The 17,454-nt window shown below is 36.9% G+C and overlaps 3 non-coding genes and 19 pseudogenes across 3 annotated transcripts; all 22 read right to left on the bottom strand.

Moving 5' to 3' along the window:
• Window positions 1–718: 718 nt before the first annotated feature.
• On the bottom strand, window positions 719–837 carry LOC145650609 (5S ribosomal RNA; annotated as a pseudogene).
• Window positions 838–1,190: 353 nt separating this feature from the next.
• LOC145650025 (5S ribosomal RNA) lies at window positions 1,191–1,309 on the bottom strand (annotated as a pseudogene).
• Window positions 1,310–2,102: 793 nt separating this feature from the next.
• LOC145648095 (5S ribosomal RNA) lies at window positions 2,103–2,221 on the bottom strand (annotated as a pseudogene).
• Window positions 2,222–3,013: 792 nt separating this feature from the next.
• LOC145648308 (5S ribosomal RNA) lies at window positions 3,014–3,132 on the bottom strand. The gene has a single exon (XR_014116448.1). It is a non-coding gene; the product is annotated as a 5S ribosomal RNA (ribosomal RNA).
• Window positions 3,133–3,923: 791 nt separating this feature from the next.
• On the bottom strand, window positions 3,924–4,042 carry LOC145647952 (5S ribosomal RNA; annotated as a pseudogene).
• Window positions 4,043–4,833: 791 nt separating this feature from the next.
• Window positions 4,834–4,952, bottom strand: LOC145648421 (5S ribosomal RNA; annotated as a pseudogene).
• Window positions 4,953–5,304: 352 nt separating this feature from the next.
• Window positions 5,305–5,423, bottom strand: LOC145643990 (5S ribosomal RNA; annotated as a pseudogene).
• Window positions 5,424–6,214: 791 nt separating this feature from the next.
• On the bottom strand, window positions 6,215–6,333 carry LOC145648296 (5S ribosomal RNA). The gene has a single exon (XR_014116446.1). It is a non-coding gene; the product is annotated as a 5S ribosomal RNA (ribosomal RNA).
• Window positions 6,334–7,124: 791 nt separating this feature from the next.
• Window positions 7,125–7,243, bottom strand: LOC145649250 (5S ribosomal RNA; annotated as a pseudogene).
• A 353-nt stretch (window positions 7,244–7,596) lies between these two features.
• Window positions 7,597–7,715, bottom strand: LOC145649402 (5S ribosomal RNA; annotated as a pseudogene).
• Window positions 7,716–8,506: 791 nt separating this feature from the next.
• On the bottom strand, window positions 8,507–8,625 carry LOC145648285 (5S ribosomal RNA). The gene has a single exon (XR_014116445.1). It is a non-coding gene; the product is annotated as a 5S ribosomal RNA (ribosomal RNA).
• A 791-nt stretch (window positions 8,626–9,416) lies between these two features.
• LOC145647436 (5S ribosomal RNA) lies at window positions 9,417–9,535 on the bottom strand (annotated as a pseudogene).
• A 353-nt stretch (window positions 9,536–9,888) lies between these two features.
• LOC145649814 (5S ribosomal RNA) lies at window positions 9,889–10,007 on the bottom strand (annotated as a pseudogene).
• Window positions 10,008–10,797: 790 nt separating this feature from the next.
• On the bottom strand, window positions 10,798–10,916 carry LOC145649524 (5S ribosomal RNA; annotated as a pseudogene).
• A 790-nt stretch (window positions 10,917–11,706) lies between these two features.
• On the bottom strand, window positions 11,707–11,825 carry LOC145650406 (5S ribosomal RNA; annotated as a pseudogene).
• Window positions 11,826–12,614: 789 nt separating this feature from the next.
• LOC145650278 (5S ribosomal RNA) lies at window positions 12,615–12,733 on the bottom strand (annotated as a pseudogene).
• A 352-nt stretch (window positions 12,734–13,085) lies between these two features.
• Window positions 13,086–13,204, bottom strand: LOC145649523 (5S ribosomal RNA; annotated as a pseudogene).
• A 790-nt stretch (window positions 13,205–13,994) lies between these two features.
• Window positions 13,995–14,113, bottom strand: LOC145649117 (5S ribosomal RNA; annotated as a pseudogene).
• Window positions 14,114–15,341: 1,228 nt separating this feature from the next.
• LOC145647435 (5S ribosomal RNA) lies at window positions 15,342–15,460 on the bottom strand (annotated as a pseudogene).
• A 790-nt stretch (window positions 15,461–16,250) lies between these two features.
• LOC145649882 (5S ribosomal RNA) lies at window positions 16,251–16,369 on the bottom strand (annotated as a pseudogene).
• Window positions 16,370–16,720: 351 nt separating this feature from the next.
• LOC145646036 (5S ribosomal RNA) lies at window positions 16,721–16,839 on the bottom strand (annotated as a pseudogene).
• A 352-nt stretch (window positions 16,840–17,191) lies between these two features.
• Window positions 17,192–17,310, bottom strand: LOC145649522 (5S ribosomal RNA; annotated as a pseudogene).
• Window positions 17,311–17,454: the final 144 nt, after the last annotated feature.

Below are 17,454 nucleotides of genomic sequence, written 5' to 3'. Positions count from 1 at the left end.
TATTCACTGCACTTCAAATTTGAACATGATAGCTTGAACATAAATTAAAGGGATGCAATACAATCTTACAGCACCTGCTATTCCCTGGTACTAAAATATTTCTATTTAATCTGTACACTTCACATACAAGCTTGTCAGTTGCAGATTAAAGTAAAGTGATGCAACAAAAACTTACAGCATCTGCTATTCCCAGGTGCTAACAGATAGTTTGAGTTAATTATTCACTGCACTTCAAATTTGAACATGATAGCTTGAAAATAAATTAAAGGGATGCAATACAATCTTACAGCACCTGCTATTCCCTGGTACTAAAATATTTCTATTTAATCTGTACACTTCACATACAAGCTTGTCAGTTGCAGATTAAATTAAAGTGATGCAACAAAAACTTACAGCATCTGCTATTCCCAGGTGCTAACAGATAGTTTTTTTAATTAATCACTGCACTTCACATCCTAGCATGTCATCTTGACAGTAAATTAAAGTGATGCAAGAGAAGCTTACAGCATCTCGTAGTCCATGGTGCTAACAGATATTTTTTTGATGAATAACTGCACTTCACATTCAGGCATGTGAGTTGGAGAGTAAATGAAAGTGATGCAAAAAAAAACTTACAGCATCTGCTATTCCCAGGTGCTAACAGATAGTTTTTTTATTAATCACTGCACTTCACATTTGAGCATGTCAGCTTGAAAGTAAATTAAAGTGATGCAATAAAAGCTTACAGCACCTGGTATTCCTAGGTAGGGTCCCACCTCAGTACTATCCAGACCCAAACTTGCTTAGCTTCCAAGGTCAGATGAGATTGGGCGTGCTCAAGCTGGTGCGGCCGTAAGATTTAAACACTTACTCAAATTTCCTAATCATAGCAAATATGATCAAAGACCAATCTGACAATTTTTTTTATTAATCCCTGCACTTGACATTCTAGAATGGTATCTTGAATGTAAATTAAATGATGCAATAAAAGCTTACAACATCTGGTATACGGAGGCACTAACAGACAGTTTTTTGATGAATCACTGCACTTCACATTCAGGCATGTGAGTTGGAGAGTAATTGAAAGTGATGCAAAAAAAACTTACAGCATCGGCTATTCCCAGGTGCTAACAGATAGTTTTTTTTTATTAATCACTGCACTTCACATTTGAGCATGTCAGCTTGACAGTAAATTAAAGTGATGCAAGAAGAGCTTACAGCACCTGGTATTCCTAGGTAGAGTCTCACCTCAGTACTATCCAGGCCCAAACTTGCTTAGCTTCCAAAGTCAGATGAGATTGGGCGTTCTCAAGCTGGTGTGGCCGTAAGCCTTAAACACTTACTCAAATTGCCTAATCATAGCAAATATGATCAAAGACCAATCTGACAATTTTTTTTATTAATCCCTGCACTTGACATTCTAGAATGTTATCTTGAATGTAAATTAAATGATGCAATAAAAGCTTACAACATCTGGTATACGGAGGCACTAACAGACAGTTTTTTGATGAATCACTGCACTTCACATTCAGGCATGTGAGTTGGAGAGTAAATGAAAGTGATGCAAAAAAAAACGTACAGCATCTGCTATTCCCAGGTGCTAACAGATAGTTTAAGTTAATTATTCACTGCACTTCAAATTTGAACATGATAGCTTGAACATAAATTAAAGGGATGCAATACAATCTTACAGCACCTGCTATTCCCTGGTACTAAAATATTTCTATTTAATCTGTACACTTCACATACAAGCTTGTCAGTTGCAGATTAAAGTAAAGTGATGCAACAAAAACTTACAGCATCTGCTATTCCCAGGTGCTAACAGATAGTTTTTTTAATTAATCACTGCACTTCACATCCTAGCATGTCATCTTGACAGTAAATTAAAGTGATGCAAGAGAAGCTTACAGCATCTCGTAGTCCATGGTGCTAACAGATATTTTTTTGATGAATAACTGCACTTCACATTCAGGCATGTGAGTTGGAGAGTAAATGAAAGTGATGCAAAAAAAAACTTACAGCATCTGCTATTCCCAGGTGCTAACAGATAGTTTTTTTTATTAATCACTGCACTTCACATTTGAGCATGTCAGCTTGAAAGTAAATTAAAGTGATGCAATAAAAGCTTACAGCACCTGGTATTCCTAGGTAGGGTCCCACCTCAGTACTATCCAGACCCAAACTTGCTTAGCTTCCAAGGTCAGATGAGATTGGGCGTTCTCAAGCTGGTGTGGCCGTAAGCTTTAAACACTTACTCAAATTTCTTAATCATAGCAAATATGATCAAAGACCAATCTGACAATTTTTTTTATTAATCCCTGCACTTGACATTCTAGAATGGTATCTTGAATGTAAATTAAATGATGCAATAAAAGCTTACAACATCTGGTATACGGAGGCACTAACAGACAGTTTTTTGATGAATCACTGCACTTCACATTCAGGCATGTGAGTTGGAGAGTAAATGAAAGTGATGCAAAAAAAAAATTACAGCATCTGCTATTCCCAGGTGCTAACAGATAGTTTGAGTTAATTATTCACTGCACTTCAAATTTGAACATGATAGCTTGAACATAAATTAAAGGGATGCAATACAATCTTACAGCACCTGCTATTCCCTGGTACTAAAATATTTCTATTTAATCTGTACACTTCACATACAAGCTTGTCAGTTGCAGATTAAAGTAAAGTGATGCAACAAAAACTTACAGCATCTGCTATTCCCAGGTGCTAACAGATAGTTTTTTTAATTAATCACTGCACTTCACATCCTAGCATGTCATCTTGAAAGTAAATTAAAGTGATGCAAGAGAAGCTTACAGCATCTCATAGTCCAAGGTGCTAACAGATAGATTTTTGAGGAATCACTGCACTTCACATTCAAGCATGTGAGTTGGAGAGTAAATGAAAGTGATGCAAAAAAAACTTATAGCATCTGCTATTCCCAGGTGCTAACAGATAGTTTTTTTTATTAATCACTGCACTTCACATTTGAGCATGTCAGCTTGAAAGTAAATTAAAGTGATGCAAGAAAAGCTTACAGCACCTGGTATTCCTAGGTAGGGTCCCACCTCAGTACTATCCAGGCCCAAACTTGCTTAGCTTCCAAGGTCAGATGAGATTGGGCGTTCTCAAGCTGGTGTGGCCGTAAGCCTTAAACACTTACTCAAATTGCCTAATCATAGCAAATATGATCAAAGACCAATCTGACAATTTTTTTTTATTAATCCCAGCACTTGACATTCTAGAATGTTATCTTGAATGTAAATTAAATGATGCAATAAAAGCTTACAACATCTGGTATACGGAGGCACTAACAGACAGTTTTTTGATGAATCACTGCACTTCACATTCAGGCATGTGAGTTGGAGAGTAAATGAAAGTGATGCAAAAAAAACATACAGCATCTGTTATTCCCAGGTGCTAACAGATAGTTTAAGTTAATTATTCACTGCACTTCAAATTTGAACATGATAGCTTGAACATAAATTAAAGGGATGCAATACAATCTTACAGCACCTGCTATTCCCTGGTACTAAAATATTTCTATTTAATCTGTACACTTCACATACAAGCTTGTCAGTTGCAGATTAAAGTAAAGTGATGCAACAAAAACTTACAGCATCTGCTATTCCCAGGTGCTAACAGATAGTTTTTTTAATTAATCACTGCATTTCACATCCTAGCATGTCATCTTGACAGTAAATTAAAGTGATTCAAGAGAAGCTTACAGCATCTCGTAGTCCAAGGTGCTAACAGATAGTTTTTGATGAATCACTGCACTTCACATTCAGGCATGTGAGTTGGAGAGTAAATGAAAGTGATGCAAAAAAAACTTACAGCATCTGCTATTCCCAGGTGCTAACAGATAGTTTTTTTTATTAATCACTGCACTTCACATTTGAGCATGTCAGCTTGAAAGTAAATTAAAGTGATGCAAGAAGATCTTACAGCACCTGGTATTCCTAGGTAGAGTCCCACCTCAGTACTATCCAGGCCCAAACTTGCTTAGCTTCCAAGGTCAGATGAGATTGGGCGTTCTCAAGCTGGTGTGGCCGTAAGCCTTAACCACTTACTCAAATTGCCTAATCATAGCAAATATGATCAAAGACCAATCTGACAATTTTTTTTATTAATCCCTGCACTTGACATTCTTGAATGTTATCTTGAATGTAAATTAAATGATGCAATAAAAGCTTACAACATCTGGTATACGGAGGCACTAACAGACAGTTTTTTGATGAATCACTGCACTTCACATTCAGGCATGTGAGTTGGAGAGTAAATGAAAGTGATGCAAAAAAAACGTACAGCATCTGCTATTCCCAGGTGCTAACAGATAGTTTGAGTTAATTATTCACTGCACTTCAAATTTGAACATGATAGCTTGAACATAAATTAAAGGGATGCAATACAATCTTACAGCACCTGCTATTCCCTGGTACTAAAATATTTCTATTTAATCTGTACACTTCACATACAAGCTTGTCAGTTGCAGATTAAAGTAAAGTGATGCAACAAAAACTTACAGCATCTGCTATTCCCAGGTGCTAACAAATAGTTTTTTTAATTAATCACTGCACTTCACATCCTAGCATTTCATCTTGACAGTAAATTAAAGTGATTCAAGAGAAGCTTACAGCATCTCGTAGTCCAAGGTGCTAACTGATAGATTTTTGAGGAATCACTGCACTTCACATTCAAGCATGTGAGTTGGAGAGTAAATGAAAGTGATGCAAAAAAAACTTATAGCATCTGCTATTCCCAGGTGCTAACAGATAGTTTTTTTTATTAATCACTGCACTTCACATTTGAGCATGTCAGCTTGAAAGTAAATTAAAGTGATGCAAGAAAAGCTTACAGCACCTGGTATTCCTAGGTAGGGTCCCACCTCAGTACTATCCAGGCCCAAACCTGCTTAGCTTCCAAGGTCAGATGAGATTAGGCGTTCTCAAGCTGGTGTGGCCGTAAGCCTTAAACACTTACTCAAATTGCCTAATCATAGCAAATATGATCAAAGACCAATCTGACAATTTTTTTTATTAATCCCTGCACTTGACATTCTAGAATGTTATCTTGAATGTAAATTAAATGATGCAATAAAAGCTTACAACATCTGGTATACGGAGGCGCTAACAGACAGTATTTTGATGAATCACTGCACTTCACATTCAGGCATGTGAGTTGGAGAGTAAATGAAAGTGATGCAAAAAAAACTTACAGCATCGGCTATTCCCAGGTGCTAACAGATAGTTTTTTTTATTAATCACTGCACTTCACATTTGAGCATGTCAGCTTGAAAGTAAATTAAAGTGATGCAAGAAAAGCTTACATCACCTGGTATTCCTAGGTAGGGTCCCACCTCAGTACTATACAGGCCCAAACTTGCTTAGTTTCCAAGGTCAGATGAGATTGGGCGTTCTCAAGATGGTGTGGCCGTAAGCCTTAAACACTTACTCAAATTGCGTAATCATAGCAAATATGATCAAAGACCAATCTGACAATTTTTTTAATTAATCCCTGCACTTGACATTCTTGAATGTTATCTTGAATGTAAATTAAATGATGCAATAAAAGCTTACAACATCTGGTATACGGAGGCACTAACAGACAGTTTTTTGATGAATCACTGCACTTCACATTCAGGCATGTGAGTTGGAGAGTAAATGAAAGTGATGCAAAAAAAACGTACAGCATCTGCTATTCCCAGGTGCTAACAGATAGTTTGACTTAATTATTCACTGCACTTCAAATTTGAACATGATAGCTTGAACATAAATTAAAGGGATGCAATACAATCTTATAGCACCTGCTATTCCCTGGTACTAAAATATTTCTATTTAATCTGTACACTTCACATACAAGCTTGTCAGTTGCAGATTAAAGTAAAGTGATGCAACAAAAACTTACAGCATCTGCTATTCCCAGGTGCTAACAGATAGTTTTTTTAATTAATCACTGCACTTCACATTTGAGCATGTCATCTTGAAAGTAAATTAAAGTGATGCAAGAGAAGCTTACAGCATCTCGTAGTCCAAGGTGCTAACAGATAGATTTTTGAGGAATCACTGCACTTCACATTCAAGCATGTGAGTTGGAGAGTAAATGAAAGTGATGCAAAAAAAACTTATAGCATCTGCTATTCCCAGGTGCTAACAGATAGTTTTTTTTATTAATCACTGCACTTCACATTTGAGCATGTCAGCTTGAAAGTAAATTAAAGTGATGCAAGAAAAGCTTACAGCACCTGGTATTCCTAGGTAGGGTCCCACCTCAGTACTATCCAGGCCCAAACTTGCTTAGCTTCCAAGGTCAGATGAGATTGGGCGTTCTCAAGCTGGTGTGGCCGTAAGCCTTAAACACTTACTCAAATTGCCTAATCATAGCAAATATGATCAAAGACCAATCTGACAATTTTTTTTATTAATCCCTGCACTTGACATTCTAGAATGTTATCTTGAATGTAAATTACATGATGCAATAAAAGCTTACAACATCTGGTATACGGAGGCACTAACAGACAGTTTTTTGATGAATCACTGCACTTCACATTCAGGCATGTGAGTTGGAGAGTAAATGAAAGTGATGCAAAAAAAACGTACAGCATCTGCTATTTCCAGGTGCTAACAGATAGTTTGAGTTAATTATTCACTGCACTTCAAATTTGAACATGATAGCTTGAACATAAATTAAAGGGATGCAATACAATTTTACAGCACCTGCTATTCCCTGGTACTAAAATATTTCTATTTAATCTGTACACTTCACATACAAGCTTGTCAGTTGCAGATTAAAGTAAAGTGATGCAACAAAAACTTACAGCATCTGCTATTCCCAGGTGCTAACAGATAGTTTTTTTAATTAATCACTGCATTTCACATCCTAGCATGTCATCTTGACAATAAATTAAAGTGATTCAAGAGAAGCTTACAGCATCTCGTAGTCCAAGGTGCTAACAGATAGATTTTTGAGGAATCACTGCACTTCACATTCAAGCATGTGAGTTGGAGAGTAAATGAAAGTGATGCAAAAAAAACTTATAGCATCTGCTATTCCCAGGTGCTAACAGATAGTTTTTTTTATTAATCACTGCACTTCACATTTGAGCATGTCAGCTTGAAAGTAAATTAAAGTGATGCAAGAAAAGCTTACAGCACCTGGTATTCCTAAGTAGGGTCCCACCTCAGTACTATCCAGGCCCAAACCTGCTTAGCTTCCAAGGTCAGAGGAGATTGGGCGTTCTCAAGCTGGTGTGGCCGTAAGCCTTAAACACTTACTCAAATTGCCTAATCATAGCAAATATGATCAAAGACCAATCTGACAATTTTTTTTATTAATCCCTGCACTTGACATTCTAGAATGTTATCTTGAATGTAAATTAAATGATGCAATAAAAGCTTACAACATCTGGTATACGGAGGCACTAACAGACAGTTTTTTGATGAATCACTGCACTTCACATTCAGGCATGTGAGTTGGAGAGTAATTGAAAGTGATGCAAAAAAAACTTACAGCATCGGCTATTCCCAGGTGCTAACAGATAGTTTTTTTTTATTAATCACTGCACTTCACATTTGAGCATGTCAGCTTGAAAGTAAATTAAAGTGATGCAAGAAAAGCTTACAGCACCTGGTATTCCTAGGTAGAGCCCCACCTCAGTACTATCCAGGCCCAAACTTGCTTAGTTTCCAAGGTCAGATGAGATTGGGCGTTCTCAAGATGGTGTGGCCGTAAGCCTTAAACACTTACTCAAATTGCGTAATCATAGCAAATATGATCAAAGACCAATCTGACAATTTTTTTAATTAATCCCTGCACTTGACATTCTTGAATGTTATCTTGAATGTAAATTAAATGATGCAATAAAAGCTTACAACATCTGGTATACGGAGGCACTAACAGACAGTTTTTTGATGAATCACTGCACTTCACATTCAGGCATGTGAGTTGGAGAGTAAATGAAAGTGATGCAAAAAAAACGTACAGCATCTGCTATTCCCAGGTGCTAACAGATAGTTTGACTTAATTATTCACTGCACTTCAAATTTGAACATGATAGCTTGAACATAAATTAAAGGGATGCAATACAATCTTATAGCACCTGCTATTCCCTGGTACTAAAATATTTCTATTTAATCTGTACACTTCACATACAAGCTTGTCAGTTGCAGATTAAAGTAAAGTGATGCAACAAAAACTTACAGCATCTGCTATTCCCAGGTGCTAACAGATAGTTTTTTTAATTAATCACTGCACTTCACATTTGAGCATGTCATCTTGAAAGTAAATTAAAGTGATGCAAGAGAAGCTTACAGCATCTCGTAGTCCAAGGTGCTAACAGATAGATTTTTGAGGAATCACTGCACTTCACATTCAAGCATGTGAGTTGGAGAGTAAATGAAAGTGATGCAAAAAAAACTTATAGCATCTGCTATTCCCAGGTGCTAACAGATAGTTTTTTTTATTAATCACTGCACTTCACATTTGAGCATGTCAGCTTGAAAGTAAATTAAAGTGATGCAAGAAAAGCTTACAGCACCTGGTATTCCTAGGTAGGGTCCCACCTCAGTACTATCCAGGCCCAAACTTGCTTAGCTTCCAAGGTCAGATGAGATTGGGCGTTCTCAAGCTGGTGTGGCCGTAAGCCTTAAACAGTTACTCAAATTGCCTAATCATAGCAAATATGATCAAAGACCAATCTGACAATTTTTTTTATTAATCCCTGCACTTGACATTCTAGAATGTTATCTTGAATGTAAATTACATGATGCAATAAAAGCTTACAACATCTGGTATACGGAGGCACTAACAGACAGTTTTTTGATGAATCACTGCACTTCACATTCAGGCATGTGAGTTGGAGAGTAAATGAAAGTGATGCAAAAAAAACGTACAGCATCTGCTATTTCCAGGTGCTAACAGATAGTTTGAGTTAATTATTCACTGCACTTCAAATTTGAACATGATAGCTTGAACATAAATTAAAGGGATGCAATACAATTTTACAGCACCTGCTATTCCCTGGTACTAAAATATTTCTATTTAATCTGTACACTTCACATACAAGCTTGTCAGTTGCAGATTAAAGTAAAGTGATGCAACAAAAACTTACAGCATCTGCTATTCCCAGGTGCTAACAGATAGTTTTTTTAATTAATCACTGCATTTCACATCCTAGCATGTCATCTTGACAGTAAATTAAAGTGATTCAAGAGAAGCTTACAGCATCTCGTAGTCCAAGGTGCTAACAGATAGATTTTTGAGGAATCACTGCACTTCACATTCAAGCATGTGAGTTGGAGAGTAAATGAAAGTGATGCAAAAAAAACTTATAGCATCTGCTATTCCCAGGTGCTAACAGATAGTTTTTTTTATTAATCACTGCACTTCACATTTGAGCATGTCAGCTTGAAAGTAAATTAAAGTGATGCAAGAAAAGCTTACAGCACCTGGTATTCCTAAGTAGGGTCCCACCTCAGTACTATCCAGGCCCAAACCTGCTTAGCTTCCAAGGTCAGATGAGATTGGGCGTTCTCAAGCTGGTGTGGCCGTAAGCCTTAAACACTTACTCAAATTGCCTAATCATAGCAAATATGATCAAAGACCAATCTGACAATTTTTTTTATTAATCCCTGCACTTGACATTCTAGAATGTTATCTTGAATGTAAATTAAATGATGCAATAAAAGCTTACAACATCTGGTATACGGAGGCACTAACAGACAGTTTTTTGATGAATCACTGCACTTCACATTCAGGCATGTGAGTTGGAGAGTAATTGAAAGTGATGCAAAAAAAACTTACAGCATCGGCTATTCCCAGGTGCTAACAGATAGTTTTTTTTTATTAATCACTGCACATCACATTTGAGCATGTCAGCTTGAAAGTAAATTAAAGTGATGCAAGAAAAGCTTACAGCACCTGGTATTCCTAGGTAGAGCCCCACCTCAGTACTATCCAGGCCCAAACTTGCTTAGCTTCCAAGGTAAGATGAGATTGGGCGTTCTCAAGCTGGTGTGGCCGTAAGCCTTAAGCACTTACTCAAATTGCCTAATCATAGCAAATATGATCAAAGACCAATCTGACAATTTTTTTTATTAATCCCTGCACTTGACATTCTAGAATGTTATCTTGAATGTAAATTAAATGATGCAATAAAAGCTTACAACATCTGGTATACGGAGGCACTAACAGACAGTTTTTTGATGAATCACTGCACTTCACATTCAGGCATGTGAGTTGGAGAGTAAATGAAAGTGATGCAAAAAAAATGTACAGCATCTGCTATTCCCAGGTGCTATCAGATAGTTTGAGTTAATTATTCACTGCACTTCAAATTTGAACATGATAGCTTGAACATACATTAAAGGGATGCAATACAATCTTACAGCACCTGCTATTCCCTGGTACTAAAATATTTCTATTTAATCTGTACACTTCACATACAAGCTTGTCAGTTGCAGATTAAAGTAAAGTGATGCAACAAAAACTTACAGCATCTGCTATTCCCAGGTGCTAACAGATAGTTTTTTTAATTAATCACTGCATTTCACATCCTAGCATGTCATCTTGACAATAAATTAAAGTGATTCAAGAGAAGCTTACAGCATCTCGTAGTCCAAGGTGCTAACAGATAGTTTTTGATGAATCACTGCACTTCACATTCAGGCATGTGAGTTGGAGAGTAAATGAAAGTGATGCAAAAAAAACTTACAGCATCGGCTATTCCCAGGTGCTAACAGATAGTTTTTTTTATTAATCACTGCACTTCACATTTGAGCATGTCAGCTTGAAAGTAAATTAAAGTGATGCAAAAAAAGCTTACATCACCTGGTATTCCTAGGTAGGGTCCCACCTCAGTACTATCCAGGCCCAAACTTGTTTAGCTTCCAAGGTCAGATGAGATTGGGCGTTCTCAAGCTGGTGTGGCCGTAAGCCTTAAACACTTACTCAAATTGCTTAATCATAGCAAATATGATCAAAGACCAATCTGACAATTTTTTTTATTAATCCCTGCACTTGACATTCTAGAATGTTATCTTGAATGTAATTTAAATGATGCAATAAAAGCTTACAACATCTGGTATACAAAGGCACTAACAGACAGTTTTTTGATGAATCACTGCACTTCACATTCAGGCATGTGAGTTGGAGAGTAAATGAAAGTGATCCAAAAAAAACGTACAGCATCTGCTATTCCCAGGTGCTAACCGATAGTTTGAGTTAATTATTCACTGCACTTCAAATTTGAACATGATAGCTTGAACATAAATTAAAGGGATGCAATACAATCTTACAGCACCTGCTATTCCCTGGTACTAAAATATTTCTATTTAATCTGTACACTTCACATAAAAGCTTGTCAGTTGCAGATTAAAGTAAAGTGATGCAACAAAAACTTACAGCATTTGCTATTCCCAGGTGCTAACAGATAGTTTTTTTAATTAATCACTGCACTTCACATCCTAGCATGTCATCTTGAAAGTAAATTAAAGTGATGCAAGAGAAGCTTACCGCATCTCGTAGTCCAAGGTGCTAACAGACAGTTTTTGATGAATCACTGCACTTCACATTCAGGCATGTGAGTTGGAGAGTAAATGAAAGTGATGCAAAAAAAACTTACAGCATCGGCTATTCCCAGGTGCTAACAGATAGTTTTTTTTATTAATCACTGCACTTCACATTTGAGCATGTCAGCTTGAAAGTAAATTAAAGTGATGCAAGAAAAGCTTAAAGCACCTGGTATTCCTAGGTAGGGTCCCACCTCAGTACTATCCAGGCCCAAATTTGCTTAGCTTCCAAGGTCAGATGAGATTGGGCGTTCTCAAGCTGGTGTGGCCGTAAGCCTTAAACACTTACTCAAATTGCCTAATCATAGCAAATATGATCAAAGACCAATCTGACAATTTTTTTTATTAATCCCTGCACTTGACATTCTAGAATGTTATCTTGAATGTAAATTAAATGATGCAATAAAAGCTTACAACATCTGGTATACGGAGGCACTAACAGACAGTTTTTTGATGAATCACTGCACTTCACATTCAGGCATGTGAGTTGGAGAGTAAATGAAAGTGATGCAAAAAAACGTACAGCATCTGCTATTCCCAGGTGCTAACAGATAGTTTGAGTTAATTATTCACTGCACTTCAAATTTGAACATGATAGCTTGAACATAAATTAAAGGGATGCAATACAATCTTACAGCACCTGCTATTCCCTGGTACTAAAATATTTCTATTTAATCTGTACACTTCACATACAAGCTTGTCAGTTGCAGATTAAAGTAAAGTGATGCAACAAAAACTTACAGCATCTGCTATTCCCAGGTGCTAACAGATAGTTTTTTTAATTAATCACTGCATTTCACATCCTAGCATGTCATCTTGACAGTAAATTGAAGTGATTCAAGAGAAGCTTACAGCATCTCGTAGTCCAAGGTGCTAACAGATAGTTTTTGATGAATCACTGCACTTCACATTCAGGCATGTGAGTTGGAGAGTAAATGAAAGTGATGCAAAAAAAACTTACAGCATCGGCTATTCCCAGGTGCTAACAGATAGTTTTTTTTATTAATCACTGCACTTCACATTTGAGCATGTCAGCTTGAAAGTAAATTAAAGTGATGCAAGAAAAGCTTACAGCACCTGGTATTCCTAGGTAGGGTCCCACCTCAGTACTATCCAGGCCCAAACTTGCTTAGCTTCCAAGGTCAGAGGAGGTTGGGCGTTCTCAAGCTGGTGTGGCCATAAGCCTTAAACACTTACTCAAATTGCCTAATCATAGCAAATATGATCAAAGACCAATCTGACAATTTTTTTTATTAATCCCTGCACTTGACATTCTAGAATGGTATCTTGAATGTAAATTAAATGATGCAATAAAAGCTTACAACATCTGGTATACGGAGGCACTAACAGACAGTTTTTTGATGAATCACTGCACTTCACATTCAGGCATGTGAGTTGGAGAGTAAATGAAAGTGATGCAAAAAAAACTTACAGCATCGGCTATTCCCAGGTGCTAACAGATAGTTTTTTTTATTAATCACTGCACTTCACATTTGAGCATGTCAGCTTGAAAGTAAATTAAAGTGATGCAAAAAAAGCTTACATCACCTGGTATTCCTAGGTAGGGTCCCACCTCAGTACTATCCAGGCCCAAACTTGTTTAGCTTCCAAGGTCAGATGAGATTGGGCGTTCTCAAGCTGGTGTGGCCGTAAGCCTTAAACACTTACTCAAATTGCTTAATCATAGCAAATATGATCAAAGACCAATCTGACAATTTTTTTTATTAATCCCTGCACTTGACATTCTAGAATGTTATCTTGAATGTAATTTAAATGATGCAATAAAAGCTTACAACATCTGGTATACGGAGGCACTAACAGACAGTTTTTTGATGAATCACTGCACTTCACATTCAGGCATGTGAGTTGGAGAGTAAATGAAAGTGATCCAAAAAAAACGTACAGCATCTGCTATTCCCAGGTGCTAACCGATAGTTTGAGTTAATTATTCACTGCACTTCAAATTTGAACATGATAGCTTGAACATAAATTAAAGGGATGCAATACAATCTTACAGCACCTGCTATTCCCTGGTACTAAAATATTTCTATTTAATCTGTACACTTCACATAAAAGCTTGTCAGTTGCAGATTAAAGTAAAGTGATGCAACAAAAACTTACAGCATTTGCTATTCCCAGGTGCTAACAGATAGTTTTTTTAATTAATCACTGCACTTCACATCCTAGCATGTCATCTTGAAAGTAAATTAAAGTGATGCAAGAGAAGCTTACCGCATCTCGTAGTCCAAGGTGCTAACAGACAGTTTTTGATGAATCACTGCACTTCACATTCAGGCATGTGAGTTGGAGAGTAAATGAAAGTGATGCAAAAAAAACTTACAGCATCGGCTATTCCCAGGTGCTAACAGATAGTTTTTTTTATTAATCACTGCACTTCACATTTGAGCATGTCAGCTTGAAAGTAAATTAAAGTGATGCAAGAAAAGCTTAAAGCACCTGGTATTCCTAGGTAGGGTCCCACCTCAGTACTATCCAGGCCCAAACTTGCTTAGCTTCCAAGGTCAGATGAGATTGGGCGTTCTCAAGCTGGTGTGGCCGTAAGCCTTAAACACTTACTCAAATTGCCTAATCATAGCAAATATGATCAAAGACCAATCTGACAATTTTTTTTATTAATCCCTGCACTTGACATTCTAGAATGTTATCTTGAATGTAAATTAAATGATGCAATAAAAGCTTACAACATCTGGTATACGGAGGCACTAACAGACAGTTTTTTGATGAATCACTGCACTTCACATTCAGGCATGTGAGTTGGAGAGTAAATGAAAGTGATGCAAAAAAAACGTACAGCATCTGCTATTCCCAGGTGCTAACAGATAGTTTGAGTTAATTATTCACTGCACTTCAAATTTGAACATGATAGCTTGAACATAAATTAAAGGGATGCAATACAATCTTACAGCACCTGCTATTCCCTGGTACTAAAATATTTCTATTTAATCTGTACACTTCACATACAAGCTTGTCAGTTGCAGATTAAAGTAAAGTGATGCAACAAAAACTTACAGCATCTGCTATTCCCAGGTGCTAACAGATAGTTTTTTTAATTAATCACTGCATTTCACATCCTAGCATGTCATCTTGACAGTAAATTAAAGTGATTCAAGAGAAGCTTACAGCATCTCGTAGTCCAAGGTGCTAACAGATAGTTTTTGATGAATCACTGCACTTCACATTCAGGCATGTGAGTTGGAGAGTAAATGAAAGTGATGCAAAAAAAACTTACAGCATCGGCTATTCCCAGGTGCTAACAGATAGTTTGAGTTAATTATTCACTGCACTTCAAATTTGAACATGATAGCTTGAACATAAATTAAAGGGATGCAATACAATCTTACAGCACCTGCTATTCCCTGGTACTAAAATATTTCTATTTAATCTGTACACTTCACATACAATCTTGTCAGTTGCAGATTAAAGTAAAGTGATGCAACAAAAACTTACAGCATCTGCTATTCCCAGGTGCTAACAGATAGTTTTTTTAATTAATCACTGCATTTCACATCCTAGCATGTCATCTTGACAGTAAATTAAAGTGATTCAAGAGAAGCTTACAGCATCTCGTAGTCCAAGGTGCTAACAGATAGTTTTTGATGAATCACTGCACTTCACATTCAGGCATGTGAGTTGGAGAGTAAATGAAAGTGATGCAAAAAAAACTTATAGCATCTGCTATTCCCAGGTGCTAACAGATAGTTTTTTTTATTAATCACTGCACTTCACATTTGAGCATGTCAGCTTGAAAGTAAATTAAAGTGATGCAAGAAAAGCTTACAGCACCTGGTATTCCTAAGTAGGGTCCCACCTCAGTACTATCCAGGCCCAAACCTGCTTAGCTTCCAAGGTCAGATGAGATTGGGCGTTCTCAAGCTGGTGTGGCCGTAAGCCTTAAACACTTACTCAAATTGCCTAATCATAGCAAATATGATCAAAGACCAATCTGACAATTTTTTTTATTAATCCCTGCACTTGACATTCTAGAATGTTATCTTGAATGTAAATTAAATGATGCAATAAAAGCTTACAACATCTGGTATACGGAGGCACTAACAGACAGTTTTTTGATGAATCACTGCACTTCACATTCAGGCATGTGAGTTGGAGAGTAATTGAAAGTGATGCAAAAAAAACTTACAGCATCGGCTATTCCCAGGTGCTAACAGATAGTTTGAGTTAATTATTCACTGCACTTCAAATTTGAACATGATAGCTTGAACATACATTAAAGGGATGCAATACAATCTTACAGCACCTGCTATTCCCTGGTACTAAAATATTTCTATTTAATCTGTACACTTCACATACAAGCTTGTCAGTTGCAGATTAAAGTAAAGTGATGCAACAAAAACTTACAGCATCTGCTATTCCCAGGTGCTAACAGATAGTTTTTTTAATTAATCACTGCATTTCACATCCTAGCATGTCATCTTGACAATAAATTAAAGTGATTCAAGAGAAGCTTACAGCATCTCGTAGTCCAAGGTGCTAACAGATAGTTTTTGATGAATCACTGCACTTCACATTCAGGCATGTGAGTTGGAGAGTAAATGAAAGTGATGCAAAAAAAACTTACAGCATCGGCTATTCCCAGGTGCTAACAGATAGTTTTTTTTATTAATCACTGCACTTCACATTTGAGCATGTCAGCTTGAAAGTAAATTAAAGTGATGCAAGAAAAGCTTACAGCACCTGGTATTCCTAGGTAGGGTCCCACCTCAGTACTATCCAGGCCCAAACTTGCTTAGCTTCCAAGGTCAGATGAGGTTGGGCATTCTCAAGCTGGTGTGGCCATAAGCCTTAAACACTTACTCAAATTGCCTAATCATAGCAAATATGATCAAAGACCAATCTGACAATTTTTTTTATTAATCCCTGCACTTGACATTCTAGAATGTTATCTTGAATGTAAATTAAATGATGCAATAAAAGCTTACAACATCTGGTATACGGAGGCACTAACAGACAGTTTTTTGATGAATCACTGCACTTCACATTCAGGCATGTGAGTTGGAGAGTAAATGAAAGTGATGCAAAAAAAACTTACAGCATCGGCTATTCCCAGGTGCTAACAGATAGTTTTTTTATTAATCACTGCACTTCACATTTGAGCATGTCAGCTTGAAAGTAAATTAAAGTGATGCAAGAAAAGCTTACATCACCTGGTATTCCTAGGTATGGTCCCACCTCAGTACTATACAGGGCCAAACTTGCTTAGTTTCCAAGGTCAGATGAGATTGGGCGTTCTCAAGATGGTGTGGCCGTAAGCCTTAAACACTTACTCAAATTGCCTAATCATAGCAAATATGATCAAAGACCAATCTGACAATTTTTTTTATTAATCCCTGCACTTGACATTCTAGAATGGTATCTTGAATGTAAATTAAATGATGCAATAAAAGCTTACAACATCTGGTATACGGAGGCACTAACAGACAGTTTTTTGATGAATCACTGCACTTCACATTCAGGCATGTGAGTTGGAGAGTAAATGAAAGTGATGCAAAAAAAACTTACAGCATCGGCTATTCCCAGGTGCTAACAGATAGTTTTTTTTATTAATCACTGCACTTCACATTTGAGCATGTCATCTTGAAAGTAAATTAAAGTGATGCAAAAAAAGCTTACATCACCTGGTATTCCTAGGTAGGGTCCCACCTCAGTACTATCCAGGCCCAAACTTGTTTAGCTTCCAAGGTCAGATGAGATTGGGCGTTCTCAAGCTGGTGTGGCCGTAAGCCTTAAACACTTACTCAAATTGCTTAATCATAGCAAATATGATCAAAGACCAATCTGACAATTTTTTTTTATTAATCCCTGCACTTGACATTCTAGAATGTTATCTTGAATGTAATTTAAATGATGCAATAAAAGCTTACAACAT

Source organism: Electrophorus electricus, chromosome 13, assembly GCF_041902795.1.
Source record: "Electrophorus electricus isolate QZ-2024a chromosome 13, ASM4190279v1, whole genome shotgun sequence".
NCBI classification, from domain to species: Eukaryota; Metazoa; Chordata; class Actinopteri; order Gymnotiformes; family Gymnotidae; genus Electrophorus; species Electrophorus electricus.
The sequence above is the reverse complement of the archived record's forward strand: the minus strand, read 5'-3'. Positions and strand labels throughout refer to the sequence as shown.